The 25,946-nt window shown below is 35.4% G+C and overlaps 1 protein-coding gene across 5 annotated transcripts in view; it reads left to right on the forward strand.

Moving 5' to 3' along the window:
* The window catches only part of LOC144447248 (lysophosphatidic acid phosphatase type 6-like), a 178,392-nt gene that overhangs the window by 108,886 nt on the left and 43,560 nt on the right, over positions 1-25,946 (forward strand). Inside the window, exons 9-11 of one of the 5 annotated variants that reach the window (XR_013482002.1) lie at positions 16,116-16,268; positions 17,486-17,651; positions 18,307-18,441. The exons of 1 other annotated variant lie outside the window; for it this stretch is intronic. The gene's annotated coding sequence lies outside the window, so the exon portion shown is untranslated. Of the gene's footprint in view, positions 1-2,703; positions 6,193-8,207; positions 8,315-13,880; positions 13,990-16,115; positions 16,269-17,485; positions 17,652-18,306; positions 18,442-25,946 lie in introns of those variants that run through there. 3 more of the 5 variants (XM_078137160.1, XM_078137161.1, XM_078137159.1) reach the window with 3 other exon arrangements.

Below are 25,946 nucleotides of genomic sequence, written 5' to 3' on the forward strand. Positions count from 1 at the left end.
ACATGGGCTGTCAGCAGTATCAGTGTCAGAATCATACGCGACCCTGACGAATGATGAACTCGACACCAAAGTTGAACATATAATTGAACAACTGCCCAACACTGGTATGAAACGCCTTCACGGCATTTTATTGTCTATGGGTACACGTGTAACCATATTTCGTGTACGCGAAAGTCTAAGAAGGGTCGATCCTCATGGAGTGCTAGTGGAGTCGAGAAGGAGGTGTGCAGTAAAGAGAAGACAGTACAATGTTCCTTGTCCAAATGCACTTTGGCATATATAAGTTGTTGATTCCAGGCAAAATCTCCTTACTGTTACTATTGTTAGTGTACGCCTTCTTGTTTCCACTCTAGGCTTTCGTGTACATGAAACATGGTTACTCGTAGGCAGTAAAATGCCATGAAATGATGTGAAGTCCGGTGTTGGGTAGTCATAAGAATGAAATCATGACCAAATAATAATGAAATCATGACCAAATAATAATGAAATCATAACCAAATAATAATGGAATAATAATGAAATCATGACCAAATAATAATGAAATAATAATGAAATCATGACCAAATAAGAATGGAATAAGAATGAAATCATGACCAAATAATAATGGAATAAGAATGAAATCATGACCAAATAAGAATGAAATTATGACCAAATAATAATGGAATAAGAATGAAATCATGACCAAATAATGAAATAATGACCAAATAAGAATGGAATAAGAATGAAATAATGGCCAAATAATGAAATAAGAATGAAATCATGACCAAATAATAATGAAATAAGAATGAAATCATGACCAAATAATGAAATAATGACCAAATAAGAATGGAATAAGAATGAAATAATGGCCAAATAAGACCAAATAAGAATGAAATAATGGTTAAATAAGAATGAAATAATGACCAAATGAGAATGAAATCATGATCAAATAATAATGGCATAAGAATGAAATAATAAAATAATAATAAAATAATGCCACTGAATGATAAAATCATATTGAAATAAAGGTAACACCTAATTTTGGCAGGGATCTCACCCCATAGCCAATACGTTTTATGCCAACCCATTAAGGACTGAAACAATCTACCAGAAACAAAACAGATATCACAAAGAAATGCCTTTAAAAAAGTGGTCAAATCATATCTGTCCAGTACGATAAGAGATTCTGAAAACAATGAGTTTATTTGGTATAATAGTTTGCCTAAACGTTTTCCCTACTTCTGATATTCTTTCCTATTTCATGTAGTTAAACACCTTTGCTTATCCCGCCACTTTCTTGAATCACTGTATGGACCCCACTGGAAACAAGTCTTTGACTTTGTGGGTTATCCAAGTAATTCAACAATTTGTACCAGTTTTTACCTCCCGTAAGGGTACGGGAGGTATTAAAAGGGGAAGGTGTGTCTGTGTGTGTGTCTGTCTGTCTGTCTGTCTGTGTCATCATTTTCTAACAATCGGCTGGCTCAATTGTAATGAAATTTGGGATATATAATCTTTAGGGTAATAGCTAGACCTGATTAGGTTTTGAGCCAGATCTGTTAATGTTCAATTAGATAAATTTGCATATTAATGAAATCAACTAATTACGCAATATCATAAGACTGCATACTTCAATTTCAATATAATTTTAAATTAGTATATTCGTTAAACATAACAACATACATTTGTCCTATAAAATTCGTTGATGTATCTTACAGCGTTAATGAATAATTTGCATAATTAATTATTTTAGGTAATTAGGGTATATCTTAAGAATACATACTTCAATTCCAATATAATTCAGTAAACACGTTAACCATAACAATCGCATATGTCCTGTAAAGCTTGTTGGTGTACCTTTCAGTGTTAATGAATAATTTGCATAATTAATTATGTTTGGTAATTAGGCTATATCTTACGACTGCATGCTTCAATTTCAATACAATTCAGTACATACATTAACCATAACAAATTGTGTATGTCCTATAAAGTTAGTTGATGTACCTTAGTGTTAATGAATAATTTGCATAATTAATGATTTTCGGTAATTAGGCTATATCTTAAGACTGCATACTTCAATTTCAATACAATTTAGTACGTACGTTAACCATAACAAAGCGGATATGTCCTATAAAATCTTTTATATAGCTTAGATTTAATGAAAAATTTGCATAATTAATGATTTTAGGTAACTAGGTTGTATCTTAAAAATGCAAGCTTCAAATTTCGTATAATATGATACGTACATCAACCATAATAATACGCACCTGTCCTTTGAAGTTTGTTGCTACAACTTTTTCCTTTAATGAGTATTTGAATAATGAACGATATTCAGTAATTAAGCAGTATCATACACTCATACATACATTAACCTGAGAAAGTACGCTTGTCTAAAAAACAAAGCCTGTTACCATAGTTTTTTTTAGCTTAATGAGTTATTTGCATAATTATTGACTCCCTTACGAGAGGCATTCAGTTTAAATCTGGTTATTTGTATATCTGTACTGTCGATCTTGTTGTCTTACTGAAATAAACTAAACTAAATTAAACAAAACCACGCCCATAGCAACAACCAAACGGTGGTGTATTTCACAAAGATAACAGGGATTCTTAGACAAGTGGACAAACATTGAGAAAACATTGAAATCCATGGCATTCCAGAAAAATCCAAATGAAAATACAGACAACATAACACTGGCAGTAATGAAAACAATTGATCCCCAGATAACAGTTAAAGACATCGAAGTAACTCACCGAACTGGAAACCAAGATAGACGGGAGAGTAACCGTGACATAAGAGTTTGCCCGATCATTGTGAAATTCACCAGTAGAAGAACCCGCGACAGAATATACAAAGATAGGAAGAAGATGAAAGACGTAACGACAGACAAACTAGGATACAGGGTCAAGCACAAAGTCTACATTAACGAGAACTTAACACCACTCGAGCGAAACGTGATGAAAAAAGTAAACGACAAGAGAAAGGCTCTGCACTATAAATATTTGTGGACTTTTAATGGCAACATATACGTCAAGAAGGATCAAGGAGCACTGTCCATAGTCATACGGAATGAGGGAGATTTGGTCAAGATCAAGTGACTCGTATAACAACATGTTCATCTGAATTTATTATTTTTCTTTTGACTTTTGATGCAGTTACCAGAGACAAACATTTTCCAAGTATCCACTGACACATTTTCAATTTCAGAGTTCAATGAAAAATACATAAATAGAGTTCATGCACTCTCAGCCTCACATATCAATACCAGATCTCTGAGCAGAAATTTTGAAGCTTTCAAATCGGTATTCGAGGACGCCATTAAAACTCAGTTTAAGTTTATCGGACTAACAGAGATTTGGCAAATTCAAAACAAAACTTTATTCAATATACAGAATTACACACTGGAATTAAAATGCAGAGAACACGGTAGAGGTGGTGGGGTAGGAGTTTACATACATTCTTCCATGAATTACAATATCCTAGATGATATCGAAGTTCCGAATACAGAGTCCTTGTGGCTAGAGTTCATTGAGAAAGGAAAACATTATATCTTTGGCGTTATTTATAGGCCACCAGGTAATGATGAACTGTTATTTATAGAAGGCCTAGATAATACATTAAGTCAAATCAATCACAAATACCATGGATGTATCATAGTTGGTGACTTTAACATCAATGTCAATCAGTCTTCGAACATCTCTCAAAATCTCATTGATAATCTCTCTTGTTTACATTTTGAACAACTTATAAAGAACCCAAACCATATTACAACTACCTCTCAGACCACACAAATTTATGTGATAGACATATTGACTCCGGTGTTCTTCTCGCTGACATTTCTGACCACTTACCAGTTTTTGTTTTTCTGAGCAATTTCTGTACACCACCATCAGATACAAATCATACTCCTACAAGAGATTATTCCAAGTATAAAAGCGATGAATTCACTAATGAACTTAGAGCAGAATCCTGGGAAGAGGTTTTGATTCGCCATGATGACGTCAATCTTGCATATCATAACTTCAGCACAAAATTTCAAGGCATGCACCTCTAAGGATCAACAGAAAAATGAAAAAAGGGAAACGCAAACCCTGGATTACACTTGGAATAAAGAAATCAATAAATACGAAGCACAAGATGTTCGACAAAGTGATCAAAAATAGATTTAATGAACCTCTCTTCAGTCATTACAAGAGGTATAGAAATACTCTGACCAACATTCTGAAAAAGGCCAAGAAACACTATTATTATACCAATCTCCTTATGGCGAATCAAAACAACACGAAAGAAATGTGGAGGGTTATAAAATAACTTTTGGGCAAACAGAAATGCAATAATTTGAAAATACCGAATCGAATCAAAGTGGTATCTGACGGCCATACAGAAATTCATTGTCAGTTACAAGATATAGTAGAACATTTTAATAACTATTTTGTCCAAATAGGTGAACACCTTGCTGACAATATAGATGACTCTATGGGATTGTCGATACATTTTATTGACAATTTGAAGACACCAAACCAATATTCTTTTTTTCTCCATCCTGTAACTAAGAATGACGTTAGAAATACAATTGCCTCACTTGATAATGGGAAGGCTACAGGTCACGACAGTATCAATGTAAGACTGGTAAAGGACGCACAGAGCGAAATATCTCGGCCACTGAGTCACATAATCAACCTATCATTCTCAAAGGGAGTGTTTCCTGATGAATTAAAGATTGCAAGGGTCATACCTATATACAAGAAAGGTACTTCAGATGACATGGGGAATTACAGACCCGTGTCAATTTTACCAGTGCTTAGCAAGATTATTGAGAAGATTGTGAATAAACAAATTGTATCTTTCCTTGATAAACACAACATAATCACCAATAATCCAATATGGTTTCAGGAAACAGTACAGTACAAAACTTTCAATTATAAATCTATCCCAATATCTTCTAGAAGAAATTGACAGCGGAAATCTTACTTTAGGTCTTTTCATAGATTTTTTCCAAAGCCTTCGATACCATAAACCATGATATTTTGACTGCAAAATTAGAATATTATGGTTTCAGAGGCTTACCCCTTCAGTGGTTTCAAAACCATCTCTGTTCTAGGAGTCAGTATATTGCCATCAACGGAGTATATTCACACACAAAAAAGATAACTTGTGGCGTTCCCCAGGGGTCAATTCTAGGGCCAACATTGTTTTTAATATATATCAATGATATTCCAATGTCGTCGGAAATATTTGATTTCAGACTCTACGACGACTATTCCAATGTATTTTGTCCATTCACAGACAGATCAAATCATATTGACAATAACACTGTAAATAGCGATCTAAAGAATGTGAGTAATTGGTGTGATGCCAACAAACTGACAGTAAATTCAACGAAAACTAAGTTCACAGTCATAAAGAGTAAAAGAAAATATGTAGAATGTTGTGGTTTAATTCAATGGAAGGATACAATAATTGATAGAGTAGATCGTTCTTCTTTTGTTGGAGTGATTTTTGATGACAGTCTTTCTTGGAAGCCACACATTTCACAGGTAAAAGCAAAGATAAGTAAATTAACAGGTGTCTTTTTTGAGATTGCGTCACTCAGTGCCACAGTCTACCCTTGTCTTATTATATCATTCAATTGTTCTTCCCCACATTACTTATGGTTTGGAGGTGTGGGGCAACACCTATCGCACACACCTGAACGAAATATTTCTGACCCAAAAGAAATTGATACGCATAATGACTTTCAGTAATTGGACAGCACATACAGCACCACTTTTTAGGAAACTTGGCATTTTAAACATTTTCAAACAACATAATCTACTGCTCGCAACTTTTGTACATGATGCTCTGCATTCTCGTCCACCGGATACTTTTCAAGATTTTTTCACCCCAATCACTCATTCGCACAGGACAAGACAGAGCGATCGGAAAGACTTGGTCATACCGATCGCCAGACACAACGCGGGACAGTTCACAGTTAAGTATGCTGCTACAAAAGTATGGAATAGCATACCTAGCAGCATAAGGAACATACAGTGTAGACACAATTTTAAAAATATGTACAAAAAACATCTTCAGTCTATCGAATATTAAAGATATATGTCGTTATTTTCTGTTTCGTGTGTTTTTATAGTTTTGTTTTTACAGGAGTTTAGTTGATGTGTATTTTTGTTTTTGTTTTATTTGAGTTATTTCAGTTAATTTACATATGAACAGTTTGCCCAGAATGAGTTTAACGCAATATAATGTAAGAGTGAATGGAGTACGGACTCAACTAGTTGCTCGACAACTATTTTCCGTTTTCTCCTTTTCCATATTGTTTTGTCAATTCTTTACAATTCTGGAATAAAGTATTATTATTATTAAACATTCAAAAAGTATATACAAATATGCCTAGCAACAAGACCACGCCCATGGCAACAGCCACTTGATCATGCATATTGCAAATATAACAGGGATTCATAGACAAGTGAATGAACATTCTAAATGTATGCAAGTATGTCTAGCAACATGACCCCGCCCATAACAACAGCAGATTGGTCACATATATTGCAAAGATAACAACAGAGTTGGATAGGCAAACGGATAATCATTTAGCAATTGAACACCTATATCTACATGTAGCATAGATCAGGATGTGGGTAAACATTTTTAAAAACTGTACATTTGTGCTACAATTCCGTTGGCGCTATTTTTGCAATACATCATTTATTAAAATTCTAAATTTAGTGACCTGACTTGACTAGCTAATGAGTGCTTTCTCTGCAAACTTGAGTACTTCTCAAATAGAAATTCTGCACTAAATCATTCTGCCTCATCTTGCTCATTTAACATCATAATTGCCGTATTAAACCGACCTTAGCAATTGCACACTCGCTTTTTCTTGTCCAGTAATTGTATTTGAAAATGGCATTGCAAATCTAATTTCTTCCAGAAACATGGGTTTTAGTGAGTGATGGCCTGTTATGATTCTATGGGGATTTATGTACATCGAGCAGCTGTATGCAGTGACTACTAGTGAATCTTGGAATTTATATGGAAGTGTACATGGTTACTATGACATGACTGTGTGCCCCAAACTTTCCAACTACATCTGGTGATATTCAAACCCCCCCCCCCCCCAAATAAAAATTGATATAGAAATGTAACAATTTTTAGCTTCTGAAGGGGGGGGGGGAGAGCTTAAGAGATATTGGGAGTCTGTCTGTCTGTCTGTCTGTCAAGACCAATCATAATTGATACATGATAGTTGCACAGTGTACTGTACTGTAGTACCAAATATGTCTTGTAACATACAGGCAATCTAAACATTTTTTCATTCCAACCATCAATGGTATTATCAAAGAGCTAACCATGTTTATACAATGTTGAAACAAGGGCATGAGGCAACAATTCTTGTGTATATCAACAGTGGAAGATATCATAAGTTCTGCCATGGTGCTGTGATACATAATAAATATCTGTAGAATGACCAGGTACACAGGTGTAAGGAGACTCCTATATCATGGCTTTTAGATCAACAGCATGGAGAAATACAATCTGTTTAGTGTTTTCACAACAAAAAATGTATCATTTCAATGCACAAAGTAATATAATGTCCTTAGTAAAGTACTCTTTGGATTAATACTTCAATTTGGCTTGACACACAGAGTGTCCAATATGTGAAATAGCGTATCACACACGCATGTCATGCACATTGTAAGAGCAGCAGATTGATTAGCGCCATACACGGCCATATGATTGACTGCTGATGTTTTTCACGGCCTGCCAGTTCGCGATTGCTCGGACTTATGATTTGAATCTTGACTAGTATTGGAACATTGGAACACGAAGAAAATTTGTTGTGCGTGCTCAACATTTGCTCAACATTTGCTCAATTTGCTCAATTTGCTCATTTGCTTAAAAAAAGAAAGTAGGACACAGGCCTTATTTTTTCTCCATATGCATGAAACCACATCGCCCTCATTGACAGTCACTATCTGTTTTGGGCAAACTTACGGTTATCAGTAAAATAATGCTGCTATGTTTTCTCCTTCATTCAACTAGTATATATTTTGAAGTGATAAAGATATGATGACTACTGTTTATTGATTATTTTTATGTAATTTTATGAAAATAATATAGACTGGAATCAACTGTATATATTCGAGCCTGCCGCACCCTTTGGCACCAAATATTGATTAAAGCAAGATATTATCAATTGTGTTTTTGTTTATTTTTCCTCACAAAAAAGATGCAACGTTTTGGAGCTTCACCTGAAATAATGTGCTGTTTCGGCATCTGTTGTAATGTCCCATAAACTCCACAATGTACTACAACATTCAGAATATATATCTCGCCACAAGAGGGCAGCAGGTGGTAACAAGCATCGCTATAAAATTTGAGGTCACATGATCGATTTCAAGCATCCTGATTGGTTTATTTGATGCCTTGTCCCACCCCTCTGTATTAGTATAAGCAAAGAACACATTTGAGCACGAGCTCACCAGCACGTCAACTGGCATCTTTCAAGCATGAGGGCACTAAGCATCGACTTTGTCTCTTGATTATTTTCCATCTTGGTAACAGATAAGTATTACAAACAGACTGAAACTATTGGTATATATACTTGTTTTGTTGAATCTGTCATGTTATAAACTTATTCTATTATTAAAAATGTTTTTATTATTTTTATGACAAATAAGTGTACATGTACATATCAATCATGATGCCATTTATTTAAAAATAAAGAAACTAGGAAATATGATGTAAATGTGACTCGTACATATTAAACTGATTTGGGCCTTTATATTATAATCATTTTCGGATTTCACTAGAATTGTTGCCTCATGCCCCTGGTTGAAATGGCTCATATGAATTGATAACAAACTGCCTGACAGCATTTGAGATTCAGATGAAGACTGCAAACATCTATGTTGTGTACCGAGAATGTTTACTGAAGTGGCATAAGCAGAGTTTCTAAGCTTTTCACTCAAGTAAAAATACATTCCGATATATTGTTCTTTGAATGCATGTCTTTTATAACATTACAGTTGTTTTCTGGCATTGCTAGAAGTTTACTGCATAGTAAGGCTTTCCTGAACATTTTTCACACGTATGATTAATTTTGTCATTGCATCTTTTATGGATTGTATCTTAATACCTGGTTTCAGTTCAGTCAATTGCAAGCACCTTTTAAATATGAGGCAAAAACTGCACCCAAATATTATAAACTCAACTTGGGCCCCTTTAAATGGTTGTTCCAACAGAAAGAGGAATTGTTTCATAAACCTGTAATACATAACAGCCCACATTGAATGGACCATGTAGCACCATAATAATTTATAATGAATATGGATTATTGTGTACTAACATTCTTCCAAAGTAAAAAAACATTCATACTTTTGTAAATTCAAAATGCTCTGAAACATAAAAGGCCTAAGCTTGAAGTTAATCACAATAGGCAGACAAAGTAGTAATTTTTATTAGTTCAGTAGTGCTATAGGCGTGGTGAAATGTCTGTCCATCTGTCTGTCTGTCTGTGGCTGTGTGTGTGTGTGTGTGTGTGGATGACTTAAACTCCAAAACTGCCAGACTGCCTTGGTTTTTGGTGGGTCATTACGTAAGATGCCTAGTTGGGAAATTGTTCAGCACAAAATGATCGCATCGGAGGTGTATGATGTGAGTAAAAAAAATTCGTTTTGGGAAAAGAAAATGTACAGACCAAAATTATTGGGTAGATCAGTTTAAAATTTCATCAAATGGATGTAGGAATGTTCTTAGAGGGTGTCTTAAGAATTGTTCATGACATGATGATCCTATCACTGATATGCAAATTAGGACTGAAAATGTGTCTTTTTGTCATAAATCTATTGTTCCAAAACTACTGAGCAGATTAGGCTGAAATTTAATGGGGATGTGTCTAGGTATGTGTAGATGAAGCTGTATTCACAATATGATATGCAATTTGCGACATGCAAATTAGGCCTTCAATTTTCACTTGATCATAAATTTATATCTTGAAAACTATATTGTGAATGGGGCTGAAACTTGGTGGGGATGTTTCTGATGGTCTTATTCTGCAGTTATTGTCCAAAACGTTGTGATACAACTAGCCCTAGCAACTCTCACCACACCTTTAGTAACAGTGAAATGATGATGCATATTACAAAGATAACAATTGGGATGGGTAGATAAATGAATACAGATTCAAAAAATGTATGCAATATTCCTAGCAAAAAGACCAAGTCCATAGCATCAGCCAAATGATGTATATTCCAAAGATAACAGGAAATGGTAGCCCATGAAGAGAGATAGAATAAAAATTGATGCAAATGTGCCTAGCAAAAAGACAATGCCCATAGGAACAGCCAAATGATGATGTATGTTGCAAAGATGAATTCTACAATAGGTAGGCAAGTGAATAAAGATTTTTAAAAAATGTAAGCAAATATGCATAGCAACAAGACCATGCTCATAGCAACAGTCAAATTAAGTAGTGCTACAAATGCCACTGGTGCTATTTTTCAATGACTTCAATGTGAAATTTGATATTCAAATATTAAACTTTCTCTGGAGAAAGGTTTTCTTTCATGGATAGCATACTTTAAATGATACTTTTATTATTAATTCACTGAATTTGATGGATTCTTCCTATAATTGCAATCATTTTAGTCAGAATGTATCTGATACTGCTTTGTTTGTAACATGATAAAGAATTTGATAATTAAAGTAAATTAAATAATTCAATGTAATTTCCTTCAGTGCTTACACATTGATTGAAACAATGAGAAAACATTGTACATTGTTATCCAAAATGGCTGTTTAAATTATTTATTTATCACTGTTATCAAAAAGTGTTGGGGCAAATGTTTGAGTATGAACTATGACATATTCAGGATCAAATAAATGGTGCCTTTGTTTAAGAGTATTTACTTATATTGTCTGTTGTATGTATATTACAAAATGTACTAGCTGCTACTGGAACGTTTGTTAGCACAACTGTTAATCAGTAATGCTTTAATTAGGCATTGCAAATTTATCTGCAAGTGTGTGTATGTGTATTTTGGTCAGATTTTTAATTCAAGGGGTGTCTTTTTCAGTTTCCAATGGGCACTGCTTGGAGGGGACTTGTATGCTGTGTTCCATCCGTGCATTCACCCCTCACATCTCTAGCATGCACCTACCGATTTGATAATAATAATATTAATAATACTTTATTGTCATATGTATTGTACAATGAAATTTGTAGTGCTTCTGTGAAAAACTCGAGTTAAAAAAAACATTTCGCTGGACAGTCCAACAGTATTATGACTCATTTACAATATGAACAGCTGTTGGATAAAAACTGTTTTTGAAATGATTGGTTTTGATTTTGAAAGATTTATAATGTGTACAGCACGGTAACATATCAAACAACGGGTGAGCCGGGTGATAAATGTCACTAATGATAAACTTTGACTTCCTGAGACTCTAAGGGTGCAAAATCTTCGCCAGTGATCTTAGCTGCTGTCCTAACTATTCTATTAAGTTTAAAATGATCTCTTTAAGTGGTGTTACCATACAACACTGTAATGGAAAATGTAAGGACACTCTCGGTAGAATTTCGTTAAAATGACTTTGTTAATCCCAAAACCTTTCAGACGTCGAAGGAAATAAAGGCATTGTTGAGCTTTCTTGGCAATATGATTATACACTGCTTTCCCACTTCAAGTCAATAGAAAGTAGCGTACCAAGAAATTTGAAAGTGTGAACTCTTTCAACATCCTTATCAAGAATTGTCAAAGGAATATCATCAACCTTATTCTTTCTAAAGTCTACAGTCATCTCTTTTGTCTTATTGACGTTTAGTTGTAAATTATTATGGCACTAATTATTATTATATTACTTCTGGTGTCAACAAATTTGTCCACTTGGTCTCAATATGTTGACTCATTGTTATTCAGAATAAAGCCTGCTACGGTTGTTTCATCTGCAAATTTGACTATCAATGATCCGTCACTTGATTCACAATCGTAAGTGACAAGAGAATATAACACTGGGGAAAGGACACATCCCTAGGGGACACCTGTATTTAGTGTGATCGAATCCGAAAAAGTGACCCAACTTTAACAACCTGAGGCCTATTCAAAAGGAAATCCAGAACCCAGTTACAAAGTGTGTTGTCGAAGCCAAGTCTGAGTAATTTCTTGTGAAGGTTTACAGATATTATGGTATTAAATGCAGCACTATAATCAATGAAAAGGATTCAGGCATAAGAGTTAGCTTTTTCGAGATGATTGAGTACATGATCAAGAGTCAATAGAGACAGCATTTCCAATGGAACGTTTTGTGTGATAATCAAATTGATATGGGTCTAATGAAGGAGGAAGTACAGACTTAATATGCTGAAGAATAAGACATTCAAATGCTTTCATGATTACCAATGTTAAGGTGACAGGCCTGTAATCATTAAGTTAAGAGATGGTAGTTTTTTTAGGAACATGTATAATCATTGACTTCTTAAACAGACCGGGAACTTTACAAATACCAAGTGACCTATTGAAAATGCTTGTAAAAATGGCAGAAAGTTGACTTGAGCATGCCCTTAATAAATGTGGTAATATCTGGTCTTGGCCAGCTGCTTTGCTAATGTTCATGTGCGAAAATCATTCTCAGACATTGACAAAATGTTAGCATCAGTATATTGGTTTCGTGAGTACTGACTTTGTTACGACTGTAGAAAGTGTTATCATCGGTAATATTAGTTTTGTGAGTACTGACTTTGTAGAAAGTAGAAAGTGTTCAGTTCATCAGCCAGGTTTTTGTTATCCGTCATCGTTGATTTAGGTTTAGATTTCAGATATATTATTCGTTGAAGTCTTGCCACAGATCTCTAGAATAACTTGATGTTAACTCGTTTTTAGCTCCCATATGGGAGCTGATGTTGTGGTGATGTCTGTCTGTCTGTCTGTATGTGCGCTGATTAGTTTTTGGTGGAAGTGGCTTGCAAATTTAATTGACAATTTGCATAATTAATGATTTTATAAATGGAGCTATATATGCATAATGGCTGCACCAAACTCAATGAAACTTGCTACATCTACGGATCATACAAAGATATAAAAGCACTAAAATTGTTAACCTGTTTCAAGTTAATTAAGGGCAATTTGCGTAATTAATCAATATTTGTAAATCAGGTTATACATCCAGAATGGCGTCATCAAATTTGATGACACTTGCCACAGATATTATTGATCATACAGAGATATGATAGTTCTTAATGAGATTAAGTGCTGTCAAGTAATTGCTCATTAGCATAATTAAAGAACTTTGGCAATTAGGGCCTATTCCAAGAAAAACTGCACCAAATTTGATGAAACTTGCTAAAGATATTGACCGAGCAAAGATATGATGGTGTCAAGAAGCATATTTGATGATTTTTGCAATAAGGGAAATGAACCTGCTACAGATATTGATTACACAAAGGTATGACAGTACAGAAAGACATGTACATTTCAAAGTCTCAGCAAGCACATTAACAACATTTCCCCTCATACTGGAGCATTTTCAGTTCATCTCTGGTCAAGTTTATCTCTGTAGTTCCATTTTGCTAACAATATGGTTTTTCGAAGGTCATACTTGTATTTTTCTTTGTCACCTGAATTGAGGGCTATCTGTTCGGCTATCAGTTTATGTTTGATATTTTTGTCAAACCAGGGTTTGTCATTTGGATACTTGGTAACCGATTTAAGTGGAATGTACATTTCCTCACACAATTTAATGTAGCCGATGACATTCTGTGTACTCATCGATGTTGGTTGCAGATTGTTGAAATACATCCCAATCGGTAGCATCAAAGCAGGCACGCAAGCTGTTGATAGCGGCATCTGACCACTGATGAATCGCTCGTTTAACTGGCTTACCACATTTATGTTGTTGTTTGTAGGATGGAACCAGGTAAATCATGGAGTGATCCGAATTAATGAGAGGTGCACATGGTATTGACTTACAAGCATTCTGTATAATCATATAGCAATGGTCTAGTGTATTCTCTCCTCTAGTATCACATTTGACATATTGGATGTACTTTGGGAGATCACTTCTAAGGCTAGTTTTATTAAAATCACCAGTTATGATTGATACAGATTCTGGATTCTGATTTTCGTTCCGGGTTAAGATGTCCAATAATTGGACAAGACAGAGTTTACCTGAGAAGGAATGAATACGGCAGTGAGGATGACAGATGAAAGTTCTCTTGGTAGATAAAATGGTCTGCATTTGATAGTTAAAGTGGCCATATGGATGAGGATAGGGTATTTTTTTTGAATTTTTGATATTTTTTTTAATATAATAAATTTTTTCTACTTGGAAAAATAGTGCTAATCAAGACTGACCAAATCTATGTATGTGGCTCAATAAAATTTTAAAAAGTAAAATATGTATATAAAGTTTGTTATTGTACGTACAGGAAGTGATTTGAAAATAAATCGAGCACACACAAGCAAGCCTATGTCACATCAGTTCTGCACATGCGTGTTTCACTTTACCCATGTAATGTAACGTCACAAAATCCAGGCTGCTCTAGATCTCATTCTCAATCCAAGTCGTGATCGTACAAAGTAAAATCAATATCTTCAAGGAAATCAAATGATGGAATGTGCTGAAGAATAAGGAAGGATTAAAATCACATGTAGCGTGGCAAGATTTCTGATTGATAGGTAAGTCTCTTTTTTGGCATTTCGAATTTTCAAAGGACGACCCACTGGCACTCGAATCAATCTGGAATTCTGGATCATGACTTTTTATGCATAGTAAATAAGTAAGCAAATCTTATTTACCATACATTAAAAAAAAACCACAGATTGATTCGTGTGACTATGACATTCAATAGTTACATATTCGCACGGAATGGATGAACGTGCCTGATACTAGTACGTTGGTGTAGCACTATAGCGTTAGTCCTGCTTGCAGACAGTGCACGCGTTTCCTCCGAACTGGGATTGGGGCCATGGCAAGGTAAAATTACTAAATAGTCGATTTATTGCTAATATTTTACTACAGGGTGCATTAATTCTTTAGTTACCAGCATCCCTGGTAAGCCCAGGTTTCATGGTTATCTCTTCACCGAACGGAGAAGGAAGGGATGACTTACATGTACTCCGTATGCAAGCCGGACTATTGTACTCAACTTACGAGAGCCCCGAAATCCTCGATGGGATGACTTGAAATGTTTTGTTGCTAGACTCGTAGGATGTCGATTTATATTTTCTCTTTGAACAGATTATGCGGCAGGAACTGTTGGCAAACTATTTCACATTGTAAAATGCAGTATTTGCGTACTTTACTCAACGGTCCTTGGTTCTTTGTTTAAATCATAATATCATGCCAAGATGGCAGCCTCCATGTTCAGGTTGTTGTACACGTAGCAAACGGTACTCCCGAATGTAGATTAACAGTAACTGCTAAGTCTTTGTTTGTTTGTTTTCCTTGTACATGACTTTTGTAAAAAGACATTGGCGAATTTTAGTTCCATGTACCTTTTTACCCGTTGTGTTTGACGAAAATATCAGATTCGGTGATCGTTTCTAAATGACCGCCTCTCACAATGAGTGTCAGACAGCGAGTTCAGTGTTATGGTTATGTCGCGATCAATACGATACTGCAGTCACGTATTTGTTGACTCTGCCACGGGTATGACACTTTCAAGGTCACAGGTTGTACTACATAACATGTAGTGGTGTGGACGTGTTTGTGTATTCAATGTATTTCTTTAGAATTTTGACAACGATGAACAACTCGGTACTTTGCGATGTAGTATAAGACAAACATTTCTTACTGACATATTGTGATTTGTACGGGATTGTGTAGTTTTGTGTCACAGACTGAAATACCGGATGCAATCCTAACAGTATTAAGTGTATTGTTTCCTAACAGAATATATGCTTAATTTCTTCATGTACTGTTTTACATTGAAATTGAATGCATCTTTATAGGTGTAACCCATTGCATGATTTGGCTTGCTGTATTTTTTAATAATTTAGTATTTGGTTATATTATTGTGTAAAGACTGCATAATTTAAAATATTCCAGAATGTGTCAGAAATTATAAAAACACACACTGAAATTGAAATAGTCAGCATGTGAGTTTATCATATTGATATTGTATTCCATACTTCAATAGGTACTATGCAAATCAGGTGCCTGGAATTCCTGGCTGCAAATCAGACTCTGTTGGTTACACAACATCAACTCTTCTAAGGCAATGTTCTTGCTGTTTAAATGTAAGAGCGGGACTGCCTGAACCTGAGTTGTTGGAAATAGGGTCTGAAATGGGGTAAGTTCACATATTCTTAGAAGAATTTTTAGATAAAACTAAAAGAGACATGGGTGCCAAGTTAACTGCATGTGGCAAGCTCAACTGCATGAGTGCATAATTTGTATAGGGATTATCAACAACATCATGTATTGGAAAGAAGTTGGTCCCTAAACTGTCAAACAAAACATCACTACACAAGTTTTTAGTCAAAGATTAGTTTACCATAAATTACAAAAGGGTTGTTATATCTGAGCAAAAGTTTTCTATGACTACCACACTGAACATTCCTTTATTATAATTTTGGGTGTCAAATGTTTGTTTTAACTGACCAAGTAATGTATGTGTGTGTGAAGTGGCATTATGAAATTTAAATTTTCTGGATACCAAACCAACATTCTCATTTCTTGCTATTTTTTCTATAACTTGTAATAGTGTTATATACTTTTATTTCCCCACCAAACACAAAAAGAGAACTTCACAAAACTCCAGCTCTGATGTGGAAAAGATTGGAAGTGACATGTTATCAGCTGTTGGGAGTGATTCAGAGCCAAGTTCAGTTATTGTCATTGAAATAAAATGTGTATTACTACTTGATATGCAGTTTTGTCTGGTGGCAATCATTACCTTTCATTTAAATCCTATCCAGTTGAGAATACTGAATTTCCATGGCAACCAGTATCATCAGACTGTATTCAAACCTGACAAAAGGTGGTACATTGTAGGCCTATGTAGGGAATAAATGCATCATTTTGTTTTGGGGTATCAACTTTAAATCAAATGATGCCAAGCTTTTTTTTCTTTCTTTTACAAGTATACAAGTGTGGTAAAATTCTTGTAGATTTTGTTAACAATGTAGAACAAGGGAAACATATGCACCACTTTTGATATTTATATATGTACATGTATCACTTTATTGAATGTTAGCCATATTGAAGTGTAAATCCAGTGTTTCTGCAGTCTTCTTTATTTTTACGTGTAGTAGCAGAAGAGCAAGTCATGTAATGCAGCTATCTTGCCTTCATTCATCAATCTTTGATTGACATTTTCATTACTGTCTATTTGTCTTTGAACTTTACCTTCCATAATGGTAAGAACATTAGGGAGTGTGATGTCTTCTACAAAGGCTTGTTTATTTTTAAAATGGTTGATCTCTAATGCTCATAGAATCTCAATCTATGTAAATGTAGGATTGATGCTTATACCTAAAACTCTATGTATATTTCTGACATGTACAGAGTAACTGGTGAATTGGAGATGTTCCAGAACCACATACTTAAAATATGCTGGCAAGTGATTTGCCTACACACCACCAGTGTCTAGAGTTAGAAATCGTCTTGCTGCACTCATCCATAACATCAACTACAACAAACCAGTAAGGAGAAAAATGAATGGATTTATCATGTGAGTCAAAAATAACAAAGTTCTTTCTCTTAGCTTTATTTATATACTACTTCAACATGTACACATACTTGTGTAGTCTGTCAAAAATAAAGACATGTCTGTGTCAAATTGAAGCTATCTCACTCAGATCTGAGAACTTCTTTTTCTATACACCATATCATATAATTGCTGTAACTTTATATATATATATATATATATATATATATATATATATATATATATATATATATATATATATATATATATATATATATATATATATATATATAAGTACAAGGTAAGAAGTATAACATTGTGTTACTGTAACACCTTGCTCCACTCCATAGCAATTATGGAACACTGTATTCTGACTCTTCAATATCTTACTACAGTATTTACTTGTACCACTCTACATATCTGGTATATTGATAGCTATTTACTAGAGCTAGACACTTTCACCATATTGAGTTATAAATGGAGACACACACACACACACACACACACACACACACACACAAAGCAGTTGTAAATGAATTGGAAAAACTATTCAAAACTCACTTATCATAATACTGAAGAAATGTATAATATTAAAATATGTAATGTGAAAAATACTCCAGTTCATCTGGTGTTTTTATTTATATGTTCTTTGTAACTTTTGGCTTATGGCATATTGCAGGTGGAGGTCACTCTTCAACAAGAAAAGTGGTAGACGGATAGTGTCTCCTCGGAAAGTGGATAAAACCTGTCCTCATATAAAACAACTGCAAAGAGCAGTAATTGAGAGAAGGCTGGCAGACACGCATTGAATGTATCGGAAAATGGAACTTGAACAGAATGATCCTCGATGGATCTCAGCCAACCTTGCACCGGTACTAAAACCTGCAATGTATGACTTTATATAACAACAAGTGTTCATGTAGACAGTAATAATGTGTCAGATAGTCGTATACTTGAGGATGAAGAATGTCCTCTCAATTACTAACACAACCAATAATTGGTTTATGTTGTAATACATAGAAACTGTAAAAACTGTAAATCTGTGGACAATTGTGACAAGTAACTAAGATATAGGCACACACACTACAACACAGTACACTGAATAGCCAACAACTCTCTGATTTGTATGCTCAGATGTTGTCTTTTCCATTTCATCAAAAACTCAAAAGTGCACAAGGGTATGTAACAACATTTTTGAGATTTTTAGCCCCTAAAGGGCAGAGCCCTATGGGTGCTTCTATGTTGGGCTCTGTTCGTCTCTCCGTCCGTCTGTATCCACCTGTATCTCCAATATGCATGCGCCAATTTCAGCCAAACCTGGTACAAATGTCAGATTTTATAGAGAGCATATGTACGTCACTTGGTTTTACAACCCTCACGACAACAGCGAAATGGCGGCCATATTTGTCGTAAATAATCACACTTTCACCAAATAACGCTTGAAGTTTAACACAGAGACCTCATTTAAGTGTCTTCACCCATATTATCAATGACAAGCTTTCTCATGACACATTGAACTTTGACTTTGACCTTCAGGGTCAAATAGTCATATTATTGTCCAAGTTTATATGTATTATCTCTGCATAACATGTCTAGAAATCCATCTGATCCTGTAAAATTGCCTTCTCCTTTCACCAACTATCACTGATATCAAAACAATAGAAACAAGTCATTGAGAATGACATAGTCCCCGCTATAATTGGGTTTTAAGGAATTATCACTACTCTGATCACGCAACAACATTTGTGAACCTAAAACAAACAGACTTAGATATGTTGTGTGTGCTTGTTGGACATGGAATATGCCTCCAACAATAAAGGATTGGTTGGGTATGGGGGATCATATCACGATGAAAATGGAGTCTGAGTTATGGCTTTGGACATGGAAAATTCACAAACAAAATGGCTGGCAGGCAGCCATATTGGATCGTATCACAACGAAAATGGATTATACACATGTATGTCATAGAACACTGTCCTAATACCAACTTTGAATGAGATCTGTTCAAGCATGTCTGAGTTATGGCTTTGGACATGAAAATTCACAAACAAAATGGCTACCAGGCAGCCATATTGGATCGTATCACAATGAAAATGGATATGCACATGTATGTCATAGAACACTGTCCTAATACCAACTTTGAATGAGATCTGTTCAAGCATGTCTGAGTTATGGCTTTGGACATGGAAAATTCACAAACAAAATGGCTGCTAGGCGGCCATAGTTCAGTTCAGTTTAGTTTGTAGGTCCAGCCGTTATATGATGGCTCAGGAGGTTCAATAAAGTTGAACTTCGACCTGTAAACAGGTTAAAAAAGAAAAAGCAAAATAGAAAAAAGTCTTGACCTGTGGATAGAATTCACTGTCAGTTATGGTTCGATAGATGCTAAAAGTCTATTCCTAGTGGTGTGAAGGTCAAAACAGTATTGTCTGCAGATCCGTTCTAATTGTAATTGGACATCAGATGGTACGTTGTTTGTCTCCTCCAGTAAGGTAAGATCGAGCACAAGTTGAGTGATATTTTCTGTCATCCTGGTTGTCATAATATCTGAGGTGTATTCACCAGCCGCTGCTTTCATGTTTCTGATAAATTTATTTCTGAGTTTACTAAATAGCTGACAGCTGTTAATGAAGTGTTCACGAGTTTCTGGAGCTTTGTGACAAAATATGCAAATAGGGTTAATTGTATATTGGTTGAATTTGGCTTTGTTTGCTTGTAGTCTATAGTTACCAGTAACTAGTCTATTTTTGATGATTACACGTTGTGATTCTCTTATGTTGTTTGAGACACTGGACCATATCAGATGGGGACCGTGCTTGATTCTGTTTGATGTATTGAGATAACGTAGACTTGTTTTTTTTATGCTGATGCTTCTAGTTGTACTTGCCAGTAGTTATCAACTTTTTTGTTTCCATTGTTTGATAGGGGGTGGATGTGAAAATAAGTGATAAATGTCCTGTAGTTGGTACTTGTGAAGTATTGACTTGATAGGGGGTGGATGTGAAAATAAGTGATAAATGTCCTGTAGTTGGTATTTGTGAAGTATTGACTTAAGATCGCTAAACCAGCTGTTGCTTTTCAGATCTTTAAGAGCAATTTGTCTTTCACCAATACGGAACTCTGGTGAGTTCTTGTTTTGTAGTATTCTTCCAAGGAGTGAGAGTTTCTTGATGTCAACTTCAGCTTCAATTGTACGTAGTCCAGATAGAAGATAAACAGCTTCGTCAGCGGTGTTTTCAGCCAGGGATAGAATTTGTTTCAACATTGTTTTTTGTGTTAATTCTAGGTTGTTTATATCACTTTTAGTCAATTTCACAGTTTCGAGACCATATGTAAGCCTAGGAAGGATAAAGGTAGTCCACATAGAGATAGTGACTTTGGGGCTAAGACCATTTTTACCATGACATCCGGCTCCAAGGGGTGAATATGTAGCTTTTCTGGCAGATGAGATATTTGATTCTATTTCTGTTTTCAGGGTTGAGTTTCTTGTAATTCCTAAATGTGTTGTTTTAGATTTAATCGGGAGACTCTTACCATTAAGTAGCAAGTTGCATTCTTGTGACTCTTTTTTGATTGGTGTTACTGAACTTTTCTCTAGATTCATTGTGTACCTTTCATTTGATGTATAGTTTGTTACGCAGTCCAAGATTTCTTGAGCTTCAATGGTGTTCTTTGCCAGCAAAGATGTATCATCTGCAAAGGTTGGACATGAGCAGTTTGTGAGGACTATGTGGCTGCCAATCCCTTTACTGGTGATCTGATGGAGTAGGTCGTTGATAAATACTTTATAGAGGTGAGCAGAAAGTATTCCTCCTTGTCTAACACCTTGCAAGATTGGAAAGTCTGATGAAAGTTGATTATCCCACTTAACACATGAGGTGGCATTAATATAGAGTTGTTTGACATTGTTTACTACTTGATGGTTGTTGGATAGATAGAGTTTTCGAAAGAGGGAATTGTGCCATACTACGTCAAATGCTTTTCTGGCATCTAAGGTTATAAACAGGAGGGGTTCCTTATTGTCTTTTGCTTCATTCATAACTTCTGAGACTACAAGGGATGCATTGGCTGTAGAAGTGCCTTCTGTGAAACCATACTGGAGTTTGTTCTGCTGTGTTTTGAAGGATTGTTGTAATCTAAATAATAGTGTTTTTTCAATGATTTTGCCAAGTATAGGTAGACATGTTATTCCACGGTAGTTCTCAGCAAGTGTCTGGTTTTGAGTACTTTTAGGGATTGGTGTAATAGATCCAGCTTTCAGGGCTGGTGGAATATATGATTTGTCAATAATTGCATTAATTAGAGGCAGAAGATGTTTGGTAGTTGTAACAGGATCTGCTTTAAGATGCTCATCTAGGATACCATGGATGTCATGACTTTTGTTGCTGGATAATGACTTTATGTGGGTTATTAGTTCATTTTCTGTTAGGTGAAGTGTTTCATTGGGTTGGTTCTTCTTTACTAAATCCAATAGATTCATGTCACTGTCAACTAAATTCTTGTACTCATTATTGAAGTAGGGAGAGTTCTTTGAAGTTGCTAAATTTGAAAAATGAGATCTGAAACCATTGACTATATTGTCTTCGGGAAATGTAGTACCATTAGCACTTAGATTATTGATTCTGGTAGTTTGGGTTTTTCTTTGGATCTTGATAAGTTTGTGAAATGTTTTCTTGTCATCAGTATGTGATTCTGTTATGTTATTGTAGAAAGTGTCTCTTTTAATGGCGTACGCTATTCTAATAGATCTTCTAAGGATTTTGCGTGCTAGGCATCTTTGAACAGTTAATGGGTTAGTTGGATTAGTTGGTCTTCCAGCTTTGATCCACTCGGTGGCTGCAGATCTTGCATTTTTCATGGCTTGTGCAATATTGGGATTCCAAACTTTAATACCATTCTTCCTGCGAGTTTTCTTTCTTAGAATTGGAATATTACTAGATTCGTTTGCAGCAGAAATTAGGGCCGAAATAAATGTGTCTGTATAACTTTTGATGTCGAATACACTGTTGAATGTTGTTCTTGGGTCGGGTAAATAAAGACTTAGCTTTTCACAGTATGTTTCAATGTTGACTTTGTCCCATCGAATTCTCTTTGGAAGATTATAAGTTGGTATTCTATGTGTTGAATTTTGTTCAATCTGGTAGTTGGTTCTGGTACATTAATAGTTGGTTCTGGTACATTAATAGACTCTATGTGTTTAGTTTCATTCAAACTGGTAGTTGGTTCTGGTACATTAATAGACTCTATGTGTTGAGTTTCATTCAATCTGTTAGTTGGTTCTGGTACATTAATAGACTCTATGTGTTGAGTTTCATTCAATCTGGTAGTTGGTTCTGGTACATTAATAGACTCTATGTGTTGAGTTTCATTCAATCTGTTAGTTGGTTCTGGTACATTAATAGACTCTATGTGTTGAGTTTCATTCAATCTGTTAGTTGGTTCTGGTACATTAATAGACTCTATGTGTTGAGTTTCATTCAATCTGGTAGTTGGTTCTGGTACATTAATAGACTCTATGTGTTGAATTTCATTCAATCTGGTAGTTGGTTCTGGTATAGTGCTATAGGCAGTTCTGGGTGTTGGTGCTGTGTCTTCAGCCTCCACCGATTTGTTATCTACATATAGATGTGATTTGGTACAAGTTATCTGTTCAGTGTTCGTTGGTTGTACAAATGTATGATTATATTGAGCATAATTCTTTTTACTTTTTCTCCTTATCTGGTGGAGTTGATTATAATGATGTGGACCATGTTTATTCAACCCTCCGTGATTCTGTTTAATCCTCAGCTGTGAGAGTTCATTTTCAATATTAGAAATTCGTAATTGTTGAACTTGGTATTCAATATTAGAGAGTCTTATCATAGTCAAGGAATCAGAGTGGTAGCAGAGGGTAGGTCTTTCCATTTGCTGGTATGAGTTTGTGTGAAGATTAGGGATAGAGTTCATGTGCTGTTGAAATTGAGATGGACCAGGCCCTGTGTTGAGAATTGATTAAACTTGTTCAGGATTCAATTGGACTTGTATTTCATTGTCAGTAACAGACGTAGTAACAGGTGGTGTAGGATCTAAGATATTTGGTTGGATTAATGATGGCGAAACAATTGGTTTACTGTTGTCTAACTGAGCAGATTGGTTATTGCTAATGTTCTGCGCTTCATATGTTAAATGCTGGCGTTCTGGGCTTTTAGTTGATTTACTTGGATTGGTACCCTTGCCGTTGATTTGTGATGCAAGGTAGTTGGTGCAGGCTTCTTCAATCATTTTATTTACATGTTTGAGATCTGGGTATTTTTTTAGCATCTTCAGTATGTTCATAAGATCTTTTGATAAAAATTGGTTGAGTTGGTTTCCATTTATCAATATACGGGAAGTTGTATGGTAGAGGTTAATACGGTATAATTGTCTTCCTCTTGGTGAGACTCTGATTGATAGGGATCTTTCACATTCAAGTCCATTATTATCGACCTTGGTATGAGTAACAACATGATGATCTTGGTAATAGTTCGTCAAAGAGCTTTTAATGATTTCGTACGCAGCAGCTGAGAGGGTTAGAATAACTCCACCTTCGGTGAACTCAGATTTACAATGATATTCTCTGTTAGCTGCCTCTGCTTTTTTACTTATGGCATTGGTTGGGTTAATTGAATAGTCAACAATTGAACATGTACTTGCATTATGATAGTTATTACCAAATTTTGAAGGTGTGTATACTTGGGTTGGCTTCATATTGGATCGTATCATGACAACAATGACTATGCACATGTATGTCATAGAACACTGTCCTAATACCAACTTTGAATGAGATCTGTTAAAGCATGTCTGAGTTATGGCTTTAGACAGGGAAAATTCACAAACAAAATGATTGCTAGGCGGCCATATTGGATCATATCATAAAACAAATTGACGTGCATATGTATGCCATAGTATGTTGCCCCTGTACCAAGTTTGAAAAATATCGGTCCAGGCATCTCCAAGAAACAGCTGCGGATGGACGGACGGACGGACAGATGGAACCCAATCCATAAGTCCCCGTTCCGGACTTCGTCCGCGGGGACTAACAAGTATTCAGAACCTAATCAGTAAAAATTTGATCAAAAAACCATGTACACTGAGCTTTGCCTATTGAAAGAGCTTATGTCTGAGCATACAAATCAGAGAGTATTATGGTATATTCAGCATACTGTGTACAAGTATATGCCATTTGTTGATAATAGCTAATTAAATAGGGATGATAGAAATCACCCATATCCATCTGTCAATCTACCTGTGCATGTGTACGTCTCATGGCTAACCATAACTCTGACACTAAGACTTAATTTCAACCAAACCTGGTACAAATCTCAAAAACTGTAGAGTGTATATGTTTGTCACATAATTTGTAGTACAACTGAACTGAAATGGTTCAGTAGTGCTATAGGCATGTTGTGCTGTCTGTCCATCTAAAACTAAAGAGATTTAATACACTGAGTGTCTACTGAAGTGTCAACACGCATATTATCTAAAGTGAATACATCCAGTCTCTACTGAAGTGTGAATGCTGATATTAGTATCTGAAGTGAATACAGCTGGGTTGACTGCGGCACAATTGTGGTTCACCTCTTGTTCAAGGACATACAGGCCAACCCTTACCCAAGCCGAGCATCCTGGAAACCATAATTGTATTGATTAAATGGGTCAGGATATCTATCTCTAATCCTCCAGCTTCGTATAACATGTCTGTTGCCTGCACCAAGGTGAACATACTTCTAGACGATGATGTCTGTTAGCTTTGTTTAAGTTCTACTCTCCCATAGCTCGAAGATCATACCTCTGAGCTCCAGTAACAGTTTAATAGCACTAGTGGGTTTAATATGAGGAAGTCCATTTCCTGGGGGAAAATAAAAAAATGTTGGAATAAAATGTACTTGGTCCAATAAAGTGAGACAATCCAATAATGGTCCAATAAAGTGATAGTGGTGTAACCCCTCTATGAGCCAATGCCAAACACTGGAAGTGTTGAATCTAATGTAACCTTAAGGTGGGGTAAGGTACAATGGCGGGATGGGTGTTGAAAGGAAACAAATAGTTATTAGTAACTGGATAAAGTCATATATCTGTACATATTATTTGTGATTCCTTTATAGAATGGTTATTAGCTTTTTAGCACATATTGGCATGGTGGATGTGTGTGTACACGAATGTGTGAATATATCGTCACGTCAGTGCAGTAAGGTTGGATCTGCCTATACAATTGCAAAGCAGATGTACAACCTTTCTGCATTGATGTGGCGATATGTAAATATGTATGTATGTATGTATGTATGTAAATATGTATGCATG

Source organism: Glandiceps talaboti, chromosome 16 (genome assembly GCF_964340395.1).
Source record: "Glandiceps talaboti chromosome 16, keGlaTala1.1, whole genome shotgun sequence".
NCBI lineage: Eukaryota > Metazoa > Hemichordata > Enteropneusta > Spengelidae > Glandiceps > Glandiceps talaboti.